This window comes from Eumetopias jubatus, unplaced genomic scaffold, assembly GCF_037043125.1.
Source record: "Eumetopias jubatus isolate StellerSeaLion01/CBP00866 unplaced genomic scaffold, mEumJub1_p1.0 scaffold_4, whole genome shotgun sequence".
NCBI classification, from domain to species: domain Eukaryota; kingdom Metazoa; phylum Chordata; class Mammalia; order Carnivora; family Otariidae; genus Eumetopias; species Eumetopias jubatus.
Window position 1 is genome coordinate 47,212,178 of NW_028274810.1, and position 27,746 is coordinate 47,239,923.

The window sequence follows — 27,746 nt, forward strand, 5'->3', positions numbered from 1 at the left end:
TCTACTCACTCCATTTGCTGTAGCTCATTCATAGCTTTAATCACACTGCAAGCATTTTGGGAATACAACTTTATGTGAGAAATAGTATACATTCTGAGCTCTATTCCATTTTGCAATCCTGCACCAAGTTAATGGAATATTTTCTTTTTAAACCCTACCTGTTTATTTATCACTTGTTATTATACAAGAGATGTAGTGTAATGGCTTTCTAACTGATTGACCTGCCTCTGGTCTGCACCTACTCTAATCCATCTTTTTTTCTTTTTTTCAATGGATCAGATATTTTTTAAAGGGTCTTTCAGCTTTATGGGTTGGTTCTATTAATTTCATATGTGTCTAGGACTTGCTAAGACAGAGAAATTCAACTCAACAGCAGGCTACTGTAACATAGTGGAGTGGAGAAGGGGGACTCTGGGGAACCCAGAGTCCAAGTATTTTCAAAAACTTCTTTCTCCATAACTCACATGTTGCAGGCATCATTTCATATCATGGCATATATGACGATGGCTGGATGGCCCAACAGTTGGTTCCTAGACATAGTTTCTAGAAATCTCTCCAGGTTTTGGGAAGATGCATCATTTCTTGAAATATTCTGGTACTCTCTGTAATTGCAGTGTAATCAAAGATAAATAGAGTTTTCTTTAATTCCACTAATGGAGTCCAGAAACCCAGTAGCACCAAAGAGTTGAGATCAGTCGAGCTCATTGGTAAGAGAGCTATTGGTAAATTAATGAAGGATTGCAAAGACAGCTGTGAAAGTGTGATCCATTCAGGAGAGATGTGAAAATGAGCCCCAGCTGAGTCTCCCAGCAAAATGATTCCCCTGGGCTGTGAACCTTCACAGAACTTCTTCTCAAATGGAATTCCATCTTTTGGATCAGCACCCCAAATGCCATTACAGTTTGAATCCTCGTGTATATCCCAGTTGTCTGGCCTTCTGCCCAGGTACGCAATCTTGTTGTTGTCATTGCAGTCTCTCCCTCGCCAGTGGTAGCCCCTCAAGGTTGGAAAAATGCTATATTTGTCTCATCTTTGAATGGCACAGAATTTTCTAGAGTTGATTTAATCCTCTGACAGATCTTGGCCTAAAATGGGAGGGAACAAACATCAGAAGTACTTCTGAAATATTTCAGAGTTGGGGATTTCTTTACAATCTGTCTTGCCTTCTCTAATGTAAATTTCCGTGGCTCCTTGGGAAGTGGGTAGAGACGACATAATGCTTCGCCAATGTCCTGCTTACAAAACTCCAGGGTATGACACACCACATCAGCATTCATATCTGTGCCAAGCAGTTTGATGAGGTCCGGTCCAACCATTCTTATCACTAAATAGCAGGTGGTCTTCAAGAACAGCTTTTCTTCCAAAAGGTGGTCATTTTTCTATTTGTAGACTTGCAGTTTTGTTCTCTCAGAACTCCATTCGACTTCTTGGGTGTTCAGAATGATTTGATAACTATCTAGCTGTGTTTGAGGGACAAGAGAGCTCAGGGTCCTCCTGCTCCTCTGCCATCTTAACTCCTCCCCTCTAATCCATCTTATACCTTGTTACCAGATTAACATTTCATGTCTTCCTTTATTAAGCACCTCCAGTGGTTCTTCCATGCCTATGAAGGCATGCTAAAATGTTTTAGTCTAATGTACATAAAGGCTGCATTTTGCATTCTATAGAACTTTTACTTTATTATTTTGTTTAATCTTCACAATTCTGTGGATATTATTAACTCACTTTTAAGAAAAAAACTAAAGAGTTTGTGATTTTTCCCCCAAAGAATTTAAGTGAATTCCTTATATCTTACACTAAGAATAGGAGTTGGAATTTGAACCCAAGTGTGTTGCTATCTTCTACGTACACTCCATTTATCCATTTTCAGTGTTTTCTGTCCTACCATGTCCCCAGCAAGGCCAACCCAGACTCCTTTGCTTATACTTGGTGCTGGAAGGCACCAGCAAGAGATAGGGTTTCCATAGTTTTGTAAGCATAGGATATCACTGGAAACAATACATCACTTCGGTATCAATGTCCTCACATATGATTTAACATTTACTATGTATATAGACATCAGTTTAGTACTTCATAATGTGCAAGGTATATAAAAACAGTCCTTTGTGTGACACACACACACACACACACACACACACACACACACCCCAAAAATGTATAAAATGAGACTCTCTATCTCAATATTAGTTTATCTCTGTCTCAGAATAAAACTTATTTATGAGTTTCAAGACCATATCAACTTGCCAAGGAGATGGGCAAGAACATGACTGTTTTACTGCTGTTATCTGACCATCTCCAGCCTGTCAGAGAATTTGGAAAAGCCAAGAGGTAAGTTGGGAATCAAAGTATTTCTCTGACAAGAGCTATTCTGTGAGTCCCATCTCCCAAGGGGTACTGGGGTAGAATGGTTGTCTTCTGACCTTCATCTTACTGAAAGGAGTTTCAAAGAAATAACTCAGCAAGCTTGATTGTATTCCCAGCAGTCTAGTGACACCCTGGATGAGGGTCAGACTCACAAGTGAGAATTTTAAAGGGCAAAAGGCTGTAGCTAAAGCTGCCTGCTGGGCAGCTAAATGAAAAGCAGGGCATAATTGAAAATAACTGCACTCCTACTGATGGCAGATCAAAGGGGCATGTTTCCTGTTCTCTACATAAGAGAAATTTGGCCAGAGTTGGTTTAGATACTGCAAAGAGGGACAAATGGAGGGGCAAGTGGACCTCAGCAGAAAGAGCCTGAGATAGTATTGCCAAATGCTTTAGAAATGAGGGAAGAATCTTGAATGGTCAGCTCAAGGAGATACGTAAACACATGTCAAGGGAAGTAGAGATGAGAGAGAGTCTTAAGGAGAGAATTTCCTGAGTAACCCCTAGAAGTATCTCTAAGAGAGCTGTAAATGTTTGCCACATCCCGAAGAAACTGATGCCAGATGGGCCCCATAGGTAACATATGGGAAACCTACCTTTTTTTTTTTTTCTTCTACTACAGGTAATCAACCCAAAAGGGAGGAGAGAAGCTTTAATTTTAAATAAAGTTTAGAGGCTTTATTATTTTTGTTGTTATAATGGAGTAGACAGAATGACTACTAACCTTATATTCTTTGTTTGATAAAAATGGTTTGGAAGACTTTTATTTTCTGAGTGACCAAACAAAATCAGAGATCAAGTTCTAGTGGTCAGTTTGAAGACATTTATGCTCTTATGCATGTTCGACATCAATAGATTCTTGAGAAAAATGGTCCTTTGTATAGAGATAACTGTCTTATATATTTAACCTTTAAAGAAGAAAACCAAACTCTCCTGAAAGATTATCATAGATTTCTGACATATAATTGCATGTAAAATGGAATGAGATACATTTAAAAGTTTTTCTTTTTTTAAATGTTTCGAGAATGAGAAAATCCCATTAAATTAATAGCATTCATTTAAATCTAATTACCAGAAAAATGCATATTAGTTATTTTACCATTAACACCTGAATTACAGTAAAAAGGTATACCTGAATATTGAAGATAAATCTGGTATCAGAATTTGAAACAAACTCCCTGTTGTTTCATATAGAACAAAATAATTCATAGTATATACAACCAGATAGATTAGAGATTTAATTATATAATGCCTTCAAACAAAGCCTGAAAACCTCTAATCTTAAGTATCAAAACTTTAAAGATCAAGACACAAAGAAAATGAATGAACTGATGAATGAATTAATCAGTTAATCAATTAATTCAGATCCTGGGTAGGCAGAGAGAGAAAGGACCAAGAGACTATATTGCCCCCAAGGAAAATAATGTTACTTATTATTTATACATAAAGAAAGGCTTCTCTGAATAGGACTATATAAAGAAAGTTGAATCCAAGTAAAAATGAAGACAGAACAATCATTAAGTAATATGGTAGATAAGGGCACAGAAAAAAAAATTAACTGAAATACTGGTTGGGCTAACATGGTTTAAAGTTGCACTCAGAGGGATACCTAATACTTTCATGCATTTTTAATATAATTTTCTTCAACTGGAATTTTGTATATCATCGGAAACAATTAAATACATTGTACTCTACATAATCAAGAAGTGTTCTCACCACCAGCAAGGATACTGTGAAACCACCATTCTGGTTTTCCTGCCCTCATAATCCTATCTATGGATTACAGGCCCCTAGATAGGTTTTGCTAATTAATCTTGAATATGTTACTGTCTTGAATTTATCAGGGCCTGATTACTATTTTAATTTGCCTCTTTTGGATATGCAATCTGTAGATATTCTTTCCAAACATTCTTTTAAATACAGCCATGATGGTAGCAACAATACACAGGAAATCTGTGTAAGAGCTCATTATGAAACAAATTGAGACATTTTCAAAAATACAGTAAGAGATGAGATATGAGAATTCCTATGATCATAACTTGTTTCTGTCACTAACAATGTATTTGTCACATGACTGCAGTATCTGTTTTGAAGTGGGATGTTAAAAGAGATATGGCATACAGTGAGAAGCAATTGTCATTATGGTAAACTCTTCCCATCACTTTCTAATGACAAGGAAAATATCATTAAGGGTGAACTGTCTGGTTCACTTTCGAAAAGACTTCAATACAGAGGAGAGTGAGTTAAGAAAGATCAGTCCAGGGGCGCCTGGGTGGCTCAGTCGTTAAGCGTCTGCCTTCGACTCAGGGCATGATCCCTGGGTCCTGGGATCCAGCCCCGCATCAGGCTCCCTGCTCGGCGGGAAGCCTGCTTCTCCTTCTCTCACTCCCCCTGCTTGTGTTCCCTCTCTTGCTATGTCTCTGTCTGTCAAATAAATAAGTAAAAAATCTTTAAAAAAAAAAAAAAGAAAGATCACTCCATCTACTTCTTGCTAGAACTCCTATTAATAGTCTCTTAGGGTAACTCACACTCTCGTTTCTTGAAATCATTTTTTCATATTGCAACCAGAGTGATCTTATGAAAGTACAATGTTAATATGATACCCATTTGCTGAAATTCCTTCTGTGGCTTTTCATTACTCCTAGAAAACTTTTTTTTTAAGAAAATAAAAGATTAAATCCCATAATCAGGAGACCTGCCCAGTCTATCTCTTGACAGTCTCCAACCTCACATCACACTGTGTCCTGTGCTCATTCAGTCATGAGGACTTCTTTCAGTACCGCCTCATTTTGATTACTCCTGCCATTGTTTTGCAGATTTAATTCTTTCTCTCTTGAACTCTTTTACTTCCTGTTTTACCTAATTTATGACTATTCCTCCTTAATATTTGTCTTTGCCACAAGAATGTTTTCTTGGATAAGCTCCTCAGTTAAAAGCTGCCTGTCACACAATTCCTTAGCAATATGCATTTCTTTTTTAGAGCCCTATCACAGCTTCAATTTTAACCATTCAGAGGTTTTTACTTAATGTTTATTTCCTGCCCTTTACAAGAGGGTAAGCTCCATTAGGACAGAGGGGGAGGAAATCTGTACTTGCTCAATGTTGTAGTGCTAGTGCTCAACTAGCTAAAATTAAGAATTCAGAAGAGAGTGATATTTACTTTAAAATTCAAAAATCTTAGGAAACACTTATGGTGAGGACAGATCAAAAGATATCAGTATGATGTATGCTTCCTACCCCTACCTGAGCCTACAAACCTATTTGGGAAGCAAGAATTATGCACATGAAAGATAGTTAAGTATAAAAGAGTACATTACACAGATTAATAGCATAGTAGTGATAATATACAGTTTTAAAAAGATTGCTATTTATTTTAATGTTAAATGAATTTTAATATAATTTTTATAGTTATAAATATTTTAAATTTATAAAATATAGTTTATAAATTATATTTATATTTCAGATCCACAGATTTTGAATTTTGTATAAATAACATGCATTGTATATATTTAATATTAATATTAATGTGTTACTATATATATTTGTTCACTCCAAAATAATAGACAAAAAACTAAGGCTTAGCGAGACTAACTTCTCCAAAATCCAAAAACATTCTGACAGTAATACAAGTATATGGACAGCAAAACAAAGAGAGGTGCTCTATGACACCAAAACTAGAATTTATAATTTCCCTGAAAATTAAAAATATAGGATAATAAAAGCATAGTTGGCCTGTTTATGAAAGTATTTACTACATCTGGCGCAACATATTTTTTTACTTTTTCAATAACCTAATTGTGCTTCTTTTGAGGCTTTTGAGGATTTTAAGTGAAAGAACTATAGGCAACAAAGTGAGGGTTGCTGGAATGGGGGTGGGGTGGGAGGGATGGGGTGGCTGGGTGATAGACATTGGGGAGGGTATGTGCTATGGTGAGTGCTGTGAATTGTGCAAGACTGTTGAGTCACAGATCTGTACCTCTGAAACAAATAATGCAATACATGTTAAGAGAAAAAATAAAAGAAGATAGCAGGAGGGGAAGAATGAAAGGGGGGGAAATTGGAGGGGGAGACGAACCATGAGAGACGATGGACTCTGAAAAACAAACTGAGGGTTCTGGCGGGGGGGAATGGTTAGCCTGGGGATGGGTATTAAAGAGGGCACGTTCTGCGTGGAGCACTGGGTGTTATACGCAAACAATGAATCATGGAACACTACATCAAAACCTAATGATGTAATATATGGTGATTAACATAACAATAAAAAAATTAAAGAAAAAATAAAATAAAATAAATACTATAGGAAAGGTGTGGAAGACAGTTTGGGGAAGACAAGGTCTGAGGATAGGAAAGTCACAGATTTTTGGTTTTTTGTTTCATTTAAATTAATAGACTTTAATTTTAGAGCAGTTTTAGGCTCACAGAAAGTGGAGAAGTACAAAATTCCCATATATCCACCCCTTCAGCTTCCTCTATTAACATCTTGCATTGATGTGGTACGTTTGTTAGAACTGATTAGCCAATATGAATACATTATTATTACCCAAAGTCCATAGTTTTGATTAGGATTCACTCTGTAGTACACATTGTATAGGTTTTATCAAATGTATAATGTCATTCATCCTATCATACAAAATAGTTTCATTGCTTTAAAAGTACCCTGTGTTTCACCTGTTCTTCCCTCTCCACCATCCCAAATCCCTGGCAATAACTGATCTTTTACTATTTCATTCATTCATTTAATATAATTTATAGAATATCATTCTACTTAGGTAACATTACAGGTGCTAGAGATGCAATGCTCAACAAATAGACTGGTTCCTAATTTCCATGAACTCTATTCTATTGGTGGGAGATGAGGAGAAAAAGATAAATGAAAAATACAATATTTAGAAGAGTTTAAAAATAAAATACCATTATGAGATAAAAAAATAAATGAGGGAGGAGGTATTTTTTGGAGATGTGTGACTTGAGATAAACACTAAATAATAGCAAGTGTGTTCTGCAAAGTTCTTAGGCTAGGGCATTCCAGACAGAGCAAACCCAAAATACAAAGGTTCTGATACATCAGAAAGGGTTTGGTCTGTTTTAGTGCCAGAAAAATGTCTTCATGAAAAGACAAAGAAACGTTTATCACTCCAGTAGCAACAAGCACCCTCAGCACACAGACCATCTCTGTTTTCAAATAAGACACTTGTAATTCCTTATTTTCCTGAATATCTCACTGATAGTCAACTGTTACCAACTCTCCTTGAGCTGCTCTCATACTCTTGTGAGTTTATACTCCCACCTCTCTGGCTCTCCTGAGATCCTTTTTCTCTGTTTTCCTTCCTCTAGCATACACAAAAATGTTGGATTTCTTTTTTGGAATGAAACGTTGGCTCTTCTTTTTGTCTCTGCCATCTTTCTGGGGATAATCTTATTCAAGCCCGTGACTTTAAATATCATACTACTCATAAAATATTCTTGCTCAATTTTTGTTAATGAAACACACACACAGAAATTTTAACTTAAAAACACAAGAGTCATCTTTGACTCTTTGATTCCTCCGTCTGTTTGCCTTCCCTATCCAACAGAATTCTAAATTCTACATATAATATATTAAAACCTATCTCTAATCAGATCACCATTTTACAGTAGTGTAGCATTATCATTAAGAGCATGTTCTGTGATATCAAGCTTCCTGATGACTATTCTGTCCTATCATTAATAGCATGATCTGCAGGAAGTGATCACCTCCCCAAGCTGTATCTCTTCATCAATACATTAGTTGTAGCAATTCACATATGAGATGTTTAGCATGTGCAGACCTTACACTCTTCAAAGGAATTAATTGAATGGACCTAAATGTAAAACACAAAAGTATAAACTCCTGGAAGATACATAGAATAAAACAAAGATGACTTTGGATATGGTATATCACCAAAGATACAGTCCATAAAAAAAAAAAACTAATTGATAAACTGGACTTCATTAAATTTGAAGGAGGTACAAACTCCTAGAGGGGAGGTGAGTAGGGGTATGGGTGAAATAAAGGGTATTAAGAGGTAAACTTCCAGTCATAGAGTAAGTCACAAAGATAAAAAGTATAACATATGGAATATAGTCAATAATAGTGTAATAACAGTGTTTGGTAACATATGGTGACTATACTTACCATGGTGAGCACTGAGTAATGTATAGAATTGTTGAATCAATATGTTTTATGCCTAAAAAATATGTTGTATGCCTGAAAATAATATAACATTTTATGTTAGTTATATTCCAAAAAAAAAAAAAAATTGTAAACTGCTCTGTGAAAGACCCTATTAAGAGGAAAGACAAGCCACAGATTGGGAGAAAATATTTGCAAAATACATATCTGATTAAGGATTGTTCATCCAAAATATACAATGAACTCTTAAAACTGAACTATAAGAAAACAAACTGATTTAAAAATGAGCTAAAGGCCATAAAAGACACCTGAACAAAGAATATATGCAGACTGCAAATAAACTTATGAGAAAATGTTCCATGTCATATGTCATCAGGGAAATGCAATTAAAACAAGAAACCACTGCACAACTATTAGAATAGCCAAAATCTGGAACACTGATAACACTGCATGTGTGAGGATGTGGAGTAAGAGAAATTTTCATTTATTACTGATAGGAATGCAAGATGTTTCAGCCATTTTGGAAGGCAGTTTGACAGTTTCTTACAAAAGTAAGCATACTCTTAGCATATAAGACCCAGCAACTGTTCTCCTTGGTATTCACTCAAAAATTTATGTCCGTATAAAAACCTGCACACAGATGTTTATAGCAACTTTATTCATAATTCACAAATCTTGGAAGAAACCAGATGTCCTTTAGTAAATGAATGGATAAGTAAATTGTGGTACATCCAGAAAATGGAACATTAGTGAGTGCTAAAGAGGCATGAGCCATCAAGCCATGAAAAGACATGGAGTAAACTTAAATACATATTACTAAGTGGAAGAAGCCAATCTGAAAAGACTAAATACTTTAATATTACAAAAACATGATATTCCTGAAAAGGCAAAACTCTGGAGATGACAAATAAGATCAGTGGTAGAAGGCCAGAGAGATGTCTAGGGATAGAAGACCAGTTTTAGGGTAGAAGGCCAGAGAGATGAATAGGCAGAGCACAAAGGATTTGTAGAGCAGTGAAAACACTTGATATCATTCAATAATGATGGATAAATTTCATTATACGTGTGTTCAACCTCTGAATACAAAATGCCAAGAGTGATTCCCAAGGTAAACTAGAATTTGGGTGATTATGATGTTAACTTAGGTTCATTCTTGGTAGAAAAATAAAAAAGTGCAATTCTGGTGAGTGATATTCATAACGATGGAGGCTATATATGTGGGAGGGGCAGGAATGTAGGGGTAATCTATGTAGCTTCCTCTCAGCTTTGTTGTAAACCTAATACTGCTCAAAATAAATAATAATAAAGCTACAAAATAAACTTCACAAACTTCAAAGGAAAAAACATGTCTAGGCAGGATGGCACATCATAAACTCTTATTAAAGGTTAGCTATTATAATTGTTGTCACGGTCATTCTTATTATTATCACTTCATGGCCAATGCTATAACCCTAGCCCATATCACTAGGCTCATCCTCTACAACGTCACTTAACTGGTTTCCCTCCTTTCCCTGTTGCCCCTCTCCAATGCATATCTAATCAGCAGCTGGGATGACTTTTTTTCTTAATGAAATTGGAATCATATTATTCTTTTGTTTGAAAATCCTCTGTGATAGCATTTGCACTTAGATTGATTTTGAAAATCATTACGTTCTATGATGCCGAATGCAATCTGGCCCTCATCCATCTTCCCAACTTCAACACTTGCTACTCTTCATCATGTCTCATACACACCCCTTAGCTGAAAGAGGTTTTCTTTTCCTAAATCATGCAAAGGTCTTTCCCTTCATTGGCCGTCCCCATCCCTCCTGCCCATGTCCATCTTTCTGGAATATCCATACAACCACTCTTCACCTTTGTTGTTTTCTTTTCAGACTTCAGCTTAAACAACACTTTCTCAGAGAGACCTTCCCTGACCATTCAATCTGAAAAATCTCTCCCATACTTTACTCTCAGAATTTTTTTTTTCATTTCTGGCATGTATTTTACCTTCTAATTAAATACTTGACTATGTGTTACCATCATCTTACCTATTTCCCTCATGAAGACAGGGTCTGTGACTATGTGTGTTTTTTTTTAAAGATTTTATTTATCTATTTGACAGAGAGAGAGACAGCGAGAGCAGGAACACAAGGAGGGGGAGTGGGAGAGGGAGAAGCAGGCTTCCCGCCGAGCAGGGAGCCCAATGTGGGACTCGATCCCAGGACCCTGGGATCATGACCTGAGTCGAAGGCAGATGCTTAAAGACTGAGCCACCCAGGTGATATTGTTAATCACAGTATACCCACAGAGTTGTATATAACATTATCACATGGTCCAAGCTGAATAAAATATTTGTTAAATAAATTAAAAGTGCTCAAATAATTCATGGAAAGGATATGGAGTTTTATTAAACATTAATCGGGAAAATTAAAGGCCACATATTCTCAAATTTTTTATAAAATAATAATATTAGCTACATTTATTTCATACCTATATCTGCCAGGCAAAGTATATAGGTTATTGTATATACCTCACAGCAAATCTGCAACTTATACACAATTATATACATTTTTCTAATTTAAAAAATGAAGCTCAATTAGATTAAGTAGTGTGCCAAATTGCCCAACTTGTAAATAACAGAGTTTCTAGATCTGTGAGGTTCTAGGATCTTCTAACACCACAGTATGGCCATTAATGTAGATTAGACATTATGTATTCAAAGTGCCAATTTCTCTGATGAGAAACTGAGGTACAGAGAGACAAAATGCCTTACTGAATGCCATGCAATTAGCAAATAAGAGAAAAGGCTTCTGGACTTCCAATCCAAAGTGTTTGTTTTTTTTTTAAAGATTTTATTTATTTATTTGAGAGAGAGAGAATGAGAGACAGAGAGCACGAGAGGGAAGAGGGTCAGAGGGAGAAGCAGACTCCCTGCCGAGCAAGGAGCCCGATGCGGGACTCGATCCCGGGACTCCAGGATCATGACCTGAGCCGAAGGCAGTCGCTCAACCAACTGAGCCACCCACGCGCCCCCAATCCAAAGTGTTTTTATCTCCCCTGTGTTGAAATACAAATAGCAGTTAAAACAACAATCATTTCAGAAAATCTTAATAACTTATCTTGTTCAAGCAGGAGGTCTATAAATAATTTACACTATTGTTAAAGAGTTTTTCTTTCTTCCTTAGAGGAATTATGCCTCTTCAGCGTTTTAGGTTTTTAAAAGAATTTATATTAGCCTTTGTAATTTGACACTTTTGAAGTACAAAAAAAAAAATCCAAGCATATTGCAAAAAATATGTGTTCTAATTAATGATTACTTTTTGTGTCTTTCAAATTTTCTTCATCAAATTCTTTTATTATCATGTAGAAAAATACAATATTATAAAAATAGATTTCTGTATATTCAGACCACTTTACTTATAAATCTGAAAGCTATTCTAAAAACAGGGTGAAAAAATGATAAGGTAAAATAAAAGCAGGATGACAGGAAGAAGCAAGACTAAATAATTACTGAAAGATATCTAACCAGTTTTTATATGAGATCAATATTATGTCTGTAGGATTACAGGAAGAAGCAAGACTAAATAATTACTGAAAGATATCTAACCAGTTTTTATATGAGATCAATATTATGTCTGTCTCCATAGCATATTTGCATGGCTCAGAAAACGTTATTACTTATATTTTTTATAACTAATGGAAACAAAGTTTCCAAAAACCAAGTAACAACAAAACAATGTCAATAACATTTATAATAAATATATAACATTTATTAAGGAAATAATATGTGGCAAGCCCCGTGCTCTGAAAAATTTTTAAAATGATCTATCTCATTTAATCTTCATAATAACCTAATACTAAAAAGAAAAGACCTTTATTATCCTTTTCACTCATGAGAAAATTGCACTTCAGAGAGTTTAATTAACACCAGTGACTTCCTAGTTGGTAATGAAAGAACTATCATTCTGACCTGGATCTTCCTGGATCCCAAGTCCATAAACTTATCCAAAACAATGAAATTGAACTTTAAAAGAATGCCTTTAGAAAGAGCAATATTTCTGAAAACGGTTAGAATATTCTTCAGAGGTTCCCCAGTGTGTGTTGAAGGGTTGAGAATCATTAACCTACATGAATAGCTTCTAAAGTGCTTGCAAATAGGTACAAAGTAAGTTATACAGGTTTCCTCCAAATCAAGTAAATATCATTTTATATATACTGCATCAAAGATTCATCTCAACTTCATTGAGCTGTACATGCATGGGCACTGAATTGGTTTGGAAAGGAGGAGAGTTTCAGGGGCGCCTGGGTGGCTCAGTCTTTAAGCATCTGCCTTCGGCTCAGGTCATGATCCCAGGGTCCTGGGATCGAGGCCCGCATTGGGCTCCATGCTCCGCGGGAAGCCTGCTTCTCCCTCTCTCACTCCCACTGCTTGTGTTCCCTCTCTCACTGTGTCTCTCTCTGTCAAATAAATAAATAAAATCTTTAAAAAAAAAAAAAAAGGAAAGAAGGAGAGTTTCAAATAGAGGGAATCATGGAGGGAAGAGAAAGAAAGGTGCCTTTTTTAAAATAATTTTTTATTGTTATGTTAATCACCATACATTACATCATTAGTTTTTGGTGTAGTGTTCCATGATTCATTGTTTGTGCATAACAGCCAGTGCTCCATGCAGAACGTGCCCTCTTTAATACCCATCACCAGGCTAACCCATCCCCCCACCCCCCTCCCCTCTAGAACCCTCAGTTAGTTTTTCAGAGTCCATTATCTCTCATGGTTCGTCTCCCCCTCCGATTTACTCCCCTTCATTCCTCCCCTCCTGCTATTTTCTTTTTTTTTTTTTCTTAACATATATTTCATTGTTTGTTTCAGAGGTACAGATCTGTGATTCAACAGTCTTGTACAATTCACAGCGCTCACCATAGCACATACCCTCCCCAATGTCTATCACCCAGCCACCCGTCCCTCCCACCCCCCACCACTCCAGCAACCCTCAGTTTGTTTACTGAGATTAATAATTCCTCATATCAGTGAGGTCATATGATACATGTCTTTCTCTGATTGACTTATTTCACTCAGCATAACACCCTCCAGTTCCATCCATGTCATTGCAAATGGCAAGATCTCATCCATTTTGATGGCTGCATAATATCCCATTGTGTATATATACCACACCTTCTTTATCCATTCATCTGTCTATGGACATCTTGGTTCTTTCCACAGTTTGGCTATCGTGGACATTGCTGCTATAAACATTGGGGTGCACGTACCCCTTCGGATCCCTACATATGTATCTTTGTGGTAAATACCCAGTAGTGCAAATGCTGGATCGTATGGTAGCTCTATTTTCAACTGTTTGAGGAACCCCCATACCGTTTTCCAGAGGGGTTGCGCCAGCTTGCATTCCCACCAACAGTGTAGGAGTCTCCGCATCCCTGCCAACATCTGTCGTTTCCTGACTTGTTAATTTTAGCCATTCTGACTGGTGTGAGGTGGTATCTCATTGAGGTTTTGATTTGGATTTCCCTGATGCCTAGCGATGTTGAGCACTTTTTCATGTGTCTGTTGACCATTTGGATGTCTTCTTTGGAAAAATGTCTGTTCATGTCTCTGCCCATTTCTTTTTTTTTATAATTTTTTTTAAGATTTTATTTATTTGAGAGAGAGAATGAGAGAGAGAGAGAGAGAGAGAGCGCATGAGAGGGGGTTGGGTCAGAGGGAGAAGCAGACTCCCTGCTGAACAGGGAGCCCGATGTGGGACTAGATCCTGGGACTCCAGGATCATGACCTGAGCTGAAGGCAGTCGCTTAACCAACTGAGCCACCCAGGCGCCCTCTGCCCATTTCTTGATTGGATTATTTGTTCTTTGGGTGTTGAGTTTGATAAGTTCTTTATAGATTTTGGATACTAGCCGTTTATCTGATATGTCATTTGCAAATATCTTCTCCCATGCCGTCGGTTGTCTTTTGGTTTTGTGGACTGTTTCTTTTGCTGTGCAAAAGCTTTTTATCTTGATGAAGTCCCAATAGTTCATTTTTGCCCTTGCTTCCCTTGCCTTCGGCGATGTTTCTAGGAAGAAGTCGCTCTGGCTGAGGTCAAAGAAGTTGCTGCCTGTGTTCTCCTTTAGGATTTTGATGGACTCCTGTCTCACGTTTAGGTCTTTCAACCATTTGGAGTATTTTTGTGTGTGGTGTAAGGAAATGGTCCAGTTTCATTCTTCTGCATGTGACTGACCAGTTTTCCCAACACCATTTGTTGAAGAGACTGTCTTTGTTCCACTGGACATTCTTCCCTGCTTTGTCAAAGATGGGTTGACCATAGAGTTGAGGGTCCATTTCTGGGCTCTCTGCTCTGTTCCATTGATCTGTGTGTCTGTTTTTGTGCCAGTACCATACTGTCTTGATGATGACAGCTTTGTAATAGAGCTGGAAGTCCGGAATTGTGATGCCGCCAGCTTTGCTTTTCTTTTTCAACATTCCTCTGGCTATTCGGGGTCTCTTCTGGTTCCATACAAATTTTAGGATTATTTGTTCCATTTCTTTGTAAAAAGTGGATGGTATTTTGATGGGGATTGCATTGAATGTGTAGATTGCTCTAGGTAGCATTGACATCTTCACAATGTTTGTTCTTCCAATCCATGATCATGGAATGTTTTTCCATTTCTTTCTGTCTTCCTCAATTTCTTTCATGAGTATTTTATGGTTTTCTGAGTACAGATCCTTTGCCCCTTTGGTTAGATTTAATCCTAGGTATCTTATGGTTTTGGGTGCAATTGTAAATGGGATCGACTCCTTGATTTATCTCTCTTCTGTCTTGTTGTTGGTGTATAGGAATGCCGCTTATTTCTGTGCATTGATTTTATATCCTGCCACTTGACTGAATTCCTTTACGAGTTTTAGCAGTTTTGGGCTGGAGTCTTTGGGTTTTCCACATAAAGTATCATATCATCTGCAAAGAGTGAGAGTTTGACTTCCTCTTTGCTGATTGGATGCCTTTGATTTCTTTTTGTTGTCTGATTGCTGTGGCTAGGACTTCTAATATTATGTTGACTAGCAGTGGTGATAGTGGACATCCCTGCTGCGGTCCCGACCTTAGGGGGAAAGCTCTCAGCTTTTCTCCGTTGAGAATGATATTCGCTGTAGGTTTTTCATAGATGGCTTTTATGATATTGAAGTATATACCCAGAAAAGTGCCTTTTTAAAAATGAATATAGTCAATGTGATTAAGGCTTATAGTATAATGGGTTAGTCAGACTCTCCTTCACCTGATAACCTTTGCAAAAGCATTATCATTTTTTTCCCAGATCCCTGTCATTCAATTTTCCCATCTGTAAAATAATTCTTACCTTGAAGTAATAAATCTTACACTATAGGATTGATGTGGGAATTAGGTACATAAAATGTACTACTATTTAAGCAGAAACTTACTCTATAATGGTTAAATGGCTGAAAGAAAGGGTAAATGGGAGGACTTTGTAAACATGAACTTGACAGATAGGCAGGAGGAAAACAGTGAGGAGGACAAGGAAATTCTGTCATATTAGGAGTTTCAAATTAATTCTGAACATGGCTATTATTTTAAAAATCAAAATCCTCACTGCATGAAAGAATTTATAATAAGAAACAAATGTATAATCACATTTGTGTGATTTATATAAATCACTATTCTGTCCTGTAGTGCCAAATTTAAGATGGATTAGGGGATTAAGGAAGACAAGAGAATCTGGTAAACAATGTATACAAACTATTTCAGTAATCCAAACATGAAATTATTAGGGAAAAGAAAAAACCAAAGCTTCAGGGATGGAAGAGAGGACTGCAACTGATATTTAGGAGGGAAAATAATAAGTTATGGTGGACAATTCCATGTGAGTATAAAAAGTAGCACTTGAAAAATCCAGGTTTCCATCTTGGGTATTATTTAACTAGATAATGGGGCTGGAGAGAAAAGAAATGAGTTAAGTTTTGTTCATGTTGAGGTTATAAAACAGTCAAGAAAGAAACAGGTGGCAAGGATAGGAAACTGCTTCTCTTAACAATGAATCATGGAACACTACATCAAAAACTAATGATATAATGTATGGTGATTAACATAATAAAATAAAATTTAAAAAAAGATTATCAGACATTTATATTTTGAAAAGAGACATCTATGATCAAAAGGAAAAATGTCTCATTCCCCATTAATACTCCTCAACATATAATAAATGCAAAGCCCGGTTCCATCAATAACATAATTCCAATGGAATAAGAAATGAAATCACACTGATTGTGTTTATATTAAATTTGTTCACCTAAATCCTATACTATTTTTCTATAAGCTAAGAAAGTTGGGGAGTTAAAAACAGGAATTTATTAATGTGATTAAAGATGCATGTTTTTGCTTTGCCCTTATGATGTAGGAAATATCTGTAATCCTTGAACTACACCAAGACACAGCAACTGACTCTGCTAAATATACAAAAAGTCGATCCCTTTACTGTTTCATAAAATATTTATGAATTTTAGTCTCTGCTCATAATGAAGTTATTCCAAGAACAAGAGAATATATTTAATTCAAAAAATTAAAATGACAAATTCTGGGACACATCATTACACTGTGTTTACGCTGATGAATATTGACCTCAATATCCACGATCCTGAGACTCTGATAAGTTGAAGGGTTTGAAAACCAAACTAAATGAATAACTGATTACAAAAGCTCATAAAAAAGCTGAGGGAAGGGCTGTCAGTTTTTTATTACTCTATCAGTTAAAACTCTCTGTTGTAGATAACAGAAAATCAAATCCAAATCAGTTTAAGAAAAAAATACAAGGTTGGGTGCAGCTTTGGAGTGGCTAAGTTCAGAATCATCTTGGTCTGGTTCTACTGAGTTGCTGCCATTCCTAAGTGCTACTCAGTTGCCCCCAGATTTCTTCAGCTTTACATCAACAAACCAAGTAGACAAGAGTTCGAGTTCCTTATAGAAAATTGGTTCTCATTAACTTTGATTGACTTTACTTGGATTGAAACCCCTCCCTAAAGAAATAATCATAGCAAGAAAGATGGAATGTGCTGATCGGCTTTTCCCGAGTCACATTCTCCAACTCTGGTAACCAGAAGAAATGAGGCCAGCTTCATCTGAAACATATGAGCTGAGTTCAGGGTAATGATGTTTCACAAAGCAAAACTGAGGACTGTTTATAGATGAAGAGTGTGTTGATGCTGTACTTCAAAATATCAAATGCCCATGCAGTATAAAAAACTTGGAACTGTTCCTGGCACATACCAAGGATAGAAAAAAAAATGTATTTGATCAGTAAATCTTAGGAGATTCTCTAGAATTCTATACCCACTGAATTTATAAGTCAGTGCAATTCACAAGCAATTACAACACAAAAAATTTATCTTTATATGAACAAGTAATTCATTCAAGTTGATATATAAGTACAAATGAATCTGAAAAAAAAAGTTTACCTGTATATGATCATTAATAAGATACCATTTTCATTTATCAAATGGGCAGTTTTAAAAAGATACTGCTGATTGGCGAGGGTAGAATGACAAGGATCTAATACACAGAAGAAAAAAGGAAAATTACTATAACATTTCTGCTGAGCAGTTGTCAATGTAAATCAAGATCCTCAATACTGCACAATAGTGAAAAATTGGAAACAATCTAAATTTCAAACAATGTTTAGGTACCCTATGATATACTCCAGTGATGGTTAATACTACAGAATCATGCCAAGTGTTTTGAAGACTATGACAATATATGGGGAAGTGTTTATGATACAAAGTGAAGCGAAGTACCAGAGACAATTTTGCATTTATTTATCTCTCTCTATTTATATATGTTGCAAATTTTTATATACTTATATATCTTGCATATATATGTACACACATACATTACACACACATGTACACACATACAGATACACACTGACAAGAAATGTACAAAATACATTGGTTTTTGAAACTTATGGTTTTCATTAGATCAACAAATTGAGAAGTCTCCATATCATACTTCATATTTCAAATATCCTTCAAGAAATAAATTTACTTTTATAATTAAAAAATAATTCTTGCTCCTTCTTTTACTAAGTATTAGTGACTTAGATGATCATTATCTCTTCTCTAAATCTTTACCATAACCTTCAAACCATTCTCCTCTCTCACTCCCTGCTTCTTATACATTCCCCTGAATTTTGCCACTTGTCTTTCTAATAACCTATATCTGTTTGTAATCCTTCCACATTTTAAAATCCTCAAGGTTGGGGTGTGTGGGTGGCTCAGTTGGTTAAGTGTTGGACTCTTAATTTTGGCTCAGGTCGTGATCTCAGGGTTGTGAGATGGAGCCTTGCATTGGGCTTGTGCTGGGCGTGGAGCCTGCTTATGATTCTCTTTCCGTCTCTAAAAATCAATCAATCAATGAATCAATCAGTAAAATCCTCAAGGTTTTCTGGTACGGACTATATCAGTAATCTCTGTGATATTGTGTAAAAGGTTCCTCACAATCTGCCATCAGCAACCTACCAGTTTCATATCCTGCTCCTGTCTATGTACCTATAAGTATGGCTCCAATACTCCCACAAAAGCCAACATGCTTGGAAAACTACACAGAATTTTATCACTCTGGTTTTTGGCTTATGACACTCTAGATCCCAAAATGTCTCCCCCACCCCCTTCCTGGCTGCCAAAGCCTCACTTGAATATTTTCTACTCTGTTAAATTTCCCCAAATTCTCCACCCCAGGTAGACTTAATTTATCTTCTGTAAATCCAAGAGTGGCCAGTGGTATAATCTTCATCCTGTATCCCCCAATGCACAGAAGAGCAAAACACTAATAAGTATTTGTTAAGTAAATAAATAAATGAATACCTATAGTATAAATAGGTATTTATTAATTTATTAATAAATCACAAAATGATTTCAGAATCCAAAGGAATAATATTCCTAATTCCTTCTGAGAATTTAATTAAACTGCCATTAGAACATAATTCCTTTTAGATATATCAACATTTGTTTCTTTTAACTTTGTGTCTATGGCATCTGTTCTCCCAACTCTTTACCTTCTTGCTTTTGATTCCTATGCAATATCCTTCTTTGTATCCCACACTCCATCCACAGATGCACCTCAAAATATACTCATGTTCTTCTTTACCTATCTATATTTTCCTCTAAGAGAATTATATAATCTCAGTTTATCTATGAACCCATATCATGATAGTTCACTAATTTCACTTTATCTCTAGATTCATATTTAAATTTTTACTTGACAAACACGTATTAGTTCAGTGTTTAAAACTCACTATTGCACAGCTGACCTCATCATCACTATTCTTTTTTAATACACATCACTTTTTCTAGCAGTAAAGCCTATCAATGACAGACATCTTTCTTTTTTAGCTCTCCATCATTCCATACCAGTAATTCTCATTTTCCCTGATGTCACTCCTGTATTTTTATTTTCTGCCCATCCTTTCAAATTTCTATTTTCTAGTGTCTAAATCAAGTAGTTAGTTATCTATCTTATACCCTTAAAGTCCAACTTGCTTTCTCTTGTTTGCCAAACCTTTTTAAAAACCACACTTATTTCTATGATTTTACATATGCATATATGAAAGTATATATATATAAATTTTCAGCAAATCTCCCCTAATTCTAAATTTTCAATTGCTTGAAGATTGAGTCTAAACTCCACATCTACTTCCATTTTTATCTTATCAACCAGGTCTCGTCACAGTAGACAGCATACAGGAAGTGCTTAATATATGTTTGATGAAATGAGTTAGTATTCATGAATTAGTTCACCTGTACTTCTATCCCCAAACCATCCAGGTGTTAAATCGTTAAATATCACTGGTCCTAGTGCTTGCTATACCATATATTCATAATTCACATGGGTTTTACAAAAATGAAAGATCAGCAACTATTTTGCTCCTCAACAAATGGTATTGGAGTTTTTAAATCAGCTATTTTTGCTCTGACAATTCCCATGATTTTGGCCTATAAAAGGAGTGCTAAGACAAATGTCATTCAGAAAGTCAAAGGGTAAGTTTTTATGAATTTGTATTTTCTTCCCCAGGGAGATGCTGTAGAACTTTTATTAGCTCTATTCTCACAAGCCTAAAGGAGTTGGTAAAATCTAAATTCTTTATTCCCTCTATGGAATAATATCATCATAGAGTTACAGCTACTGTAAGTGAAAGTCTATGTAATATACTTTATTTAGAAATTATTCTTAAAAGTAATAGAAACCATCTGGCTATCCACTCCCTCACTTACTTACTTACTATATAGCCAGATTTATGAGTTTGTGCGCTCAGGACTGCCTACATCTTATGAGTATTGAAGTAAGAAGATACATGAAGAAATAGACTTTACTGACATACTATTTTGATCAGACACTGCTTCTTTAATTTTGACAGCCTTCTTAAAAGATAAATAGTAGATATTCCAAGATATATTTCCTGAGATAATACAAATATACTCAAGTGGCTCCCTACCTCAGCTCAGCCCATGTTTTCAAAAAAGAGAGGGCTAATGTTCTCGTCTTTTGTTGGAAAAGGAAAGATTTAGAATTGATGGTTTCATGATCACTTGGAGCTTTCTCAGTGTATCATCAATTACATGCATGGAACTTTCACTATCTTTGTTTTATGCCTTATATTATAGTGAAGATTGAATGAAAAAATATCATTTGTCATTAATCTGGCATTAATAAAAGCCTGCGATTTACTTGGTAGAATTTTTGGACCTCAGTTATTACATTGTGGCAGGGTTTTATTGAATTACCCTGTTGGGATCTCCCAACACAAAATTTGGTTAAGATCTTGAGACTGATGATGTTACACACATATGCACACCAAGGGGATGTGAAAATGTTTATTACTTCCAAGATGGGGCTTTTTGGGGGATAGCAGTATAGAGCCCAAGCAGGTCTGAAAATGGCCTGAGAAGCAAGGAAGGAGAATGAATTTGGGGTTTTACGGTACTTAGATTTAGGGCTGGGGTTATGGATCCTGCCTGGCTTGAATTTCCTGCCCAGACCAAATACTTTATTTATTTGTTTATTTTCAGCTTGCTCATATGTGAGGCAAAGGTAAAGCAGAAGAGATGGCACTTTAAATCTGTCAGCAGTTAAACAGCAAAATTGCGTTTTAGTCCCATTTTATACATTAGAAAATTTTCCATAGCTCAGAGAGGTAAGTAGTTGAAGATCACAAAGCTTTCTTGTCAGAACCAGAACTCATCTCAGAAGACAATTTTAAAATACTTGTTTTTTTTTCCCACCATACCTGTACTGCCTTCCTCAGAAAGAAGTGACTTGATTAAAAATTAATCTGAGTTGCTTCTATATTTCCATTTGAAAATGGCGCCTGGGTGGCTCAGTTGGTTAAGCGACTGTCTTTGGCTCGGGTCATGATCCTGGAGTCCCAGGATCGAGTCCCCCATCAGGCTCCCTGCTCAGCAGGGAGTCTGCTTCTCCCTCCTCTGACCCTCTTCCCTCTTGTGCTCTCTATCTCTCATTCTCTCTCTCTCAAATAATAAATAAATCTTAAAAAAAGAAAAAGAGAAAAGAAAATGTTTCCAAAGACTCGCTGTGTTGGAATGGATCTAAAAAGGAATTACAATTGAAATATCTGCACTCCCTGATACAGACACAATGTGTCAGATCAGGACCTACTTTTGGAAATCATTGTCATCTAACTAGTAGAATATTTTAAGATATGATTATAATACTCTAGTACTCTGGCTCCTTCACCTACCCAAATAAATCAAACAATTCCTACCAACTGTGCTGCATGTTATAACAAGGAGATACAATGTCTTTAACTTCACTTGTTCAGAAGCAGTGGGGGTTCAGCTTAGAGTCAGGGTTCCACTGCCTGCTATAAGTTTACTGGTCTAGCTTTGACTCCTATTGCTTAGGTCCTTGTTCTGGTGCCTGCCTGTATAAAAGACTCATCTCCTACCTCCTTGAAATCCTGGCATTACTGCTTGTCCTTCACCTATTACGTGCTCCAAGGTAGATGCTGGAACATTGGATGCTCCCAGGTCTCTGTTTTATCAAACATACCCAATCACAGTTTATATCATAGTATATCTTGCCTTCATCTTACACCCTCCTGGGAGCATCAGAGGAGAGGCAACATTATTGAGATCCTATACCTTAAAATAGCATTCATTGGAACAAAAAGACAAAACTTGGCTCTGTATGCTAGGTTCTGTCCTCCCCACCTCTGGCCTGCCTACTCCTCAAAAGGCTTTCTTACCTGGACAAAAATAAGTGCAGAACTCATTTCTTTTTTATTTTTAAGTTTGTTTTTTTTTTTTTAACCAGTACTCATTTTTTAGTAACTACTGTCTTTCATGTCTATCATGTCTGTATTTACATGCGCCCCTTGTCGTAGAGTCTTTGAGGTACTGCTTCTCGGGGTTTTCAAAGGTCTGAAAGGTTAAGCCCTTTCGAACAGTTTTAAGAATTTGATAAATGGCCAGGAAGAAGTTTCTCACAATTTACTAGTTTTGTAAACTGCGTTGGTTCTTGCTGATTCATTGTCGACTTACTCAGGAGGGTCTGATAAAAGATAGATTCTATTCTTATTGTCTCCATTTAATTACAGGAAGGAAATTTAGTATCCTCAGTTCTAGAAATCTTCTCATTTGATAGAAATACTAAAGCCATCAACAGTGTGTATCAATGATGGACTCATGTAATTCTCCAATCCACTCTCTTCCCCAGGCCTTTCCCAATGGTAAAATGGAATCTGCTATCTTTGTGGGGTCTAGAAACTGACCTTCTAATTTAGACCAACACAATATAAGAAAAACAACCAAATGAATTATCATTTTTTAAAGATTTTTTATTTATTTATTTGAGAGAGAGAGCACGAGGGGCAGAGGGAGAAGTAGACTCCCCACTGAGCAGGGATCCCAATGCGGGGTTCAATCCAAGGACCCCGGAGATCATGACCTGAGCCAAAAGCAGAGGCTTAACTGACAGAGCTGGCCAGGCACCCCCCAAATGAATTATCTTTATGCACTAAAATGCTGAAGTTCTTGGAAAGTTAATCTATACTCCTCTTAGGAGTTAAGTACCAATAGTTCACCTTTTTAATCATATGTAATATGATCACCTTTTCATTGCACGCACTCTCAATTTTCCCTTTTCTGGTTGAATATTAGTATTTCTAAGGAAGACATTTTCACTCAAAGGAGTTTTTTTCAACTTATCTTATTCTCCCTTCATGACCAGGCTCTAACACCTCTTTCTACTGCATCTTCTTTCTTTTCCTTCTCAATGATTTTTTGTTCTTAGTTTACTAAAGTGTTTGCACAAGTCTTCTCTATTCTAAACATCTTGCTGCTCCTCTGATCCCCCCTTAACCTAATGTCCCAGCACCTTTCTCTTGTCTTCATTTAAACTTGTGTTGTGAGAAATCCATTATGAAAAAAGATGGAATATGAAAAACTTTCTTTATGATATTAATTATATCTTGTGATCTTTTTGAATCTTAATTTCCTTTTCCAGGAAAAATGGTTTCTTTTAGTTGAAAGATTTATAATAAAATATTAATTCAAAATAAAAACAAGAAAGAAAAACATGAATTTTTTTTAATGTAAGGGTAATTAAGTTTTGTCTGCTATGCGTTACTTCTTTTTCTTCTTGGCAGAATCAAAGAGGGGCCATTCTGTTGTCAAAATTTGGAATGTAAACGTGATTAAAAGATTTGAAGAATAGTAATGGGATGAACCTCATTCCTTGGCACTCAGTAGTCATTAAATCAATGTTTGTAAAGGAATTTTCAAGCAGAAGCATTTCATATTGTGTCTTATATTTTACCACAAAAGAGTGGTGAGGATCAACTTGAATACCATGCAGTCCTTACTGTGTGACTTTCCGTTTCCAACTGTCCTTCACTACAAATGTATAAGAAAAATAAAAGAAGAAAAGATTTTTCCCTAAATTTTGGATCCTCTCTTCCTTTGTTAATTTTAATTTGGACCTCAAGGTAGCTAGTTTTATTATTATTCATTATTGCCTTATGATCTTCATTATCATCATTATCATCATGTTGCACTCATAAAATAAAGCCTACTTTAATATTCACTGTCACCTTTGTCAGAAGAAAAGTTATGCCTTCCAGAATCATGAAATAAAATCAATAGCTGATCCCTGTAAATTAACACCATAATGTGATGACTGCCCAAACCCACAAAGTCTCATCTGATAATATATGCTTTTCTTCTATCTGATTTAAAGTTTATAGAAATCAAACTGAATGATAATTATAACCTAGGATCTATGTAGGCAAACTGATAGATGTCATCATTATTGAAATTAGAAAAGGTATAATTAGCTAAAGTTATTTTAAACCCATTTATCATCTTAGTCATTAGGGTAGTTCTGAAAACATCTATAAAATACCTCAAGGACCAAGAATTCAATATAAATTCATATCAATTCAAAATACAATATGCTAAACACCTGCTATCTTGGGCTCAACAATAAATGATAATGAAGTACTACGTTAACATGTAGATCTGTTAAGAGAGACCAATGTGAATAGTGATCAAACAATGTCAACGAGGGTAAAATTGTTAAAAAAAATGTTAACAATTTTTCTCTTTAGTGATATTAGCCATCAAAATTATAGTTTACACACAAATCAAAACTGTTTTAAATAATTTGGTATGTAATCTTATGAGAATATCAAGCTGGAAAATGGTAATATTATCTTAGATTTCACACACTAAATTTACAGAGTTGATATCTTTACATTATTTTCCCATAATATCTTTAATTATGAATACAGGTATGAAGAATATTTCTCATACACTTCTGGGAAAATAAGTCAGACATAATTTTATTAGGATACTAAAGTATTATTTTGAAGGATTCTAAAATCATTTTTTGTATAAAAGGAAAAGATTGCCTTTTGAGTACTTTTGTTTTTATTTTTTTATTTTTTTGACAGTCTGCACAAATATAATTGAAAGTGTAATCATAGTATTTTGGTATCACAAAGAATCAGTAGCTAAGTTATTAAACTACAAATAAAAATCATGTATTTTGTTTTAATCTTTATAATGAAAATTGTTTTCTCATAAAAAGATCAAAGTGTGCTTACTACTTCCTTGGATTTTTAAAGAGGTAATGAGCAGTAAACTTAGCAATTACTCATACATATTACTCAATGTCATTCATTGAAGAGCAGCAAACTATGAAGAAGGAAAGATATCATCTATTAAGGGGAGAGACTTTGGTCCAATTTTATACTCCATGAGTTCTCATTCTTCATTGTAATGCTTGAATAATTTTATGCACGGCATTACAAATAAAGGTAGAAAATTCTTGAAGTCTGTTTGACTGTGGTTTAATTGAAATGCCTCTTCCACAATCGTGTGTGCTAATTCAACCAGCAAACTTGATGTGCCTTTAAATGATACAAAGCTAGATAGTATATCACAATTTGCAAATGATACATCATGATGTTAAGAAAAATCTGTGTTGCTCCTACCAATCCACTGGCTTGGGTTTCTGTAAATCTTTTTTATCTGCACCAATAATTACCACACTTCAGCAAGGCAGCTTTAATTAAATGTCATCCTTTAAAATCAAGAAACACTTACAAGGTCAAGTAGGTCTAGGATAAAACTAAAGTTTGCTCTCAAATCATGGATTGCTTGATATTCTGCTATAAAGAAAAATTGTAAATGGGGCCTACATAATTGTCCTCATACAATTTTAATGAGATTTTGACCAGTTTGGAATTGTTTCCTCTGTATAATTTTGCATCTGTTAGTTGAACAATAATACTTTCTTACTTTTGACTGTGAAAAACTTTCCACAGGAAAGTATTTCATGCAATAAGTCTGATATTTCCTATTTTTATGAAAATCAGTTTAGGAGACTTATAATCAGTTTTGCCAAACGAAGTAAAAGAACTACCTGGGTTACAATTCCCTAACTGCTTTGTAGAAGTTCAAAAGATAATTTTGTTAACTGTTTCATTCTATTTATGTGAATGTGTGTGTGTGAAATTATATGAGATATGTTATACAATTTCTAAAATATTAAAGGGACAACCAGATCACATGTTGATTTCAATTGTTTGAGAAAAGTATGAAACCTTGAAATATTCAGTGCTTACACACTGAAAAACAATACCTTCATTCTTTCATTCAATTCTTCTATTTTGTATCTACCATATGTATGTGGAAGTGACACATAAAGAAATAGACGATTATTCTATAGGAATAGTTAGACAATGCAGGAGCTGCAGTTTGAAAAAAAATAACATTTGTTAATTACTTCAGTGCAAAAATGACATCATATGAACATATGAATGAACATACTGTTCATCCATCTGATGAACAGTAACATCAAACCTGGCCCAAGATCACTCAACTCATTAATGGTAACAGTGGTATTTGAACCCAGTCAGTGGGATTCTAGAGTATATAATCATAAGCCCTAACTCTTCAGCCTCTAATAGGTAAAAATTTACAGTTTGAACAAAACAGGATTTGAAAGACTATTGAATAAAATGGGGAAACCTGAGCAAAGACTTTGGTGTACCATTGCATTATATGTTGGGCAGACTTGGACACAACTTTCTCAATATGCAGTCCTCTCTCCTTTTCCAGACTCATCTCAAATCTTGAATTAAGTCATACGCAGTGTTCATATGCATACATTCTCATCTCTATACTTTGTATATACTCTCACTCCATTTCGAAGCCCCTCCCATCTTTGGCTTTTCCAATATCCTTTAAAACCCAACTAGGGATCCACACTTTCACTGTCTTTCTATCTCCTATCTCTCTTCTGTTCCCTTAAAGTGCCCTATGTATATTACTCTATTGAATTTAACACGTTTTCTAATTAGTTAAGTAATTATCACTAGTGTCTCACACAATAACTAGCCTAGTAAATACTGATAAGATTTTGTTGACCTAAATTGAACTTAAGCATGAACCTTGTGTTTTTATTGTTTTCCTTTCAGCCTGCTACATATTAGAAATTCAGACTTTTAAGGACTAAGTGAACGGGTTATGTGTGTGCTGGACATGTGCACGTGACAAGCCTATGAGGCCTGAGCTTGAATCCCATTTCTACCATTTAATTGTCATTTAATTTGTCCAGATGTTCAACTTCCTTAAGCCTCTGTTTCTTCATCTGAGAAGGGAAAATGAAAACTATCTTCCCATATGATCACCAATATAGAATGAGATAATGTATGTGAAACGATCACTATAGCACTCG

The 27,746-nt window shown here is 35.6% G+C and overlaps 1 pseudogene; it reads right to left on the reverse strand.

Annotated features, from left to right (window-relative positions):
• Positions 1 to 460: 460 nt before the first annotated feature.
• Positions 461 to 27,746, reverse strand: part of LOC114208388 (acyloxyacyl hydrolase pseudogene) — a 35,826-nt pseudogene continuing 8,540 nt past the window's right edge.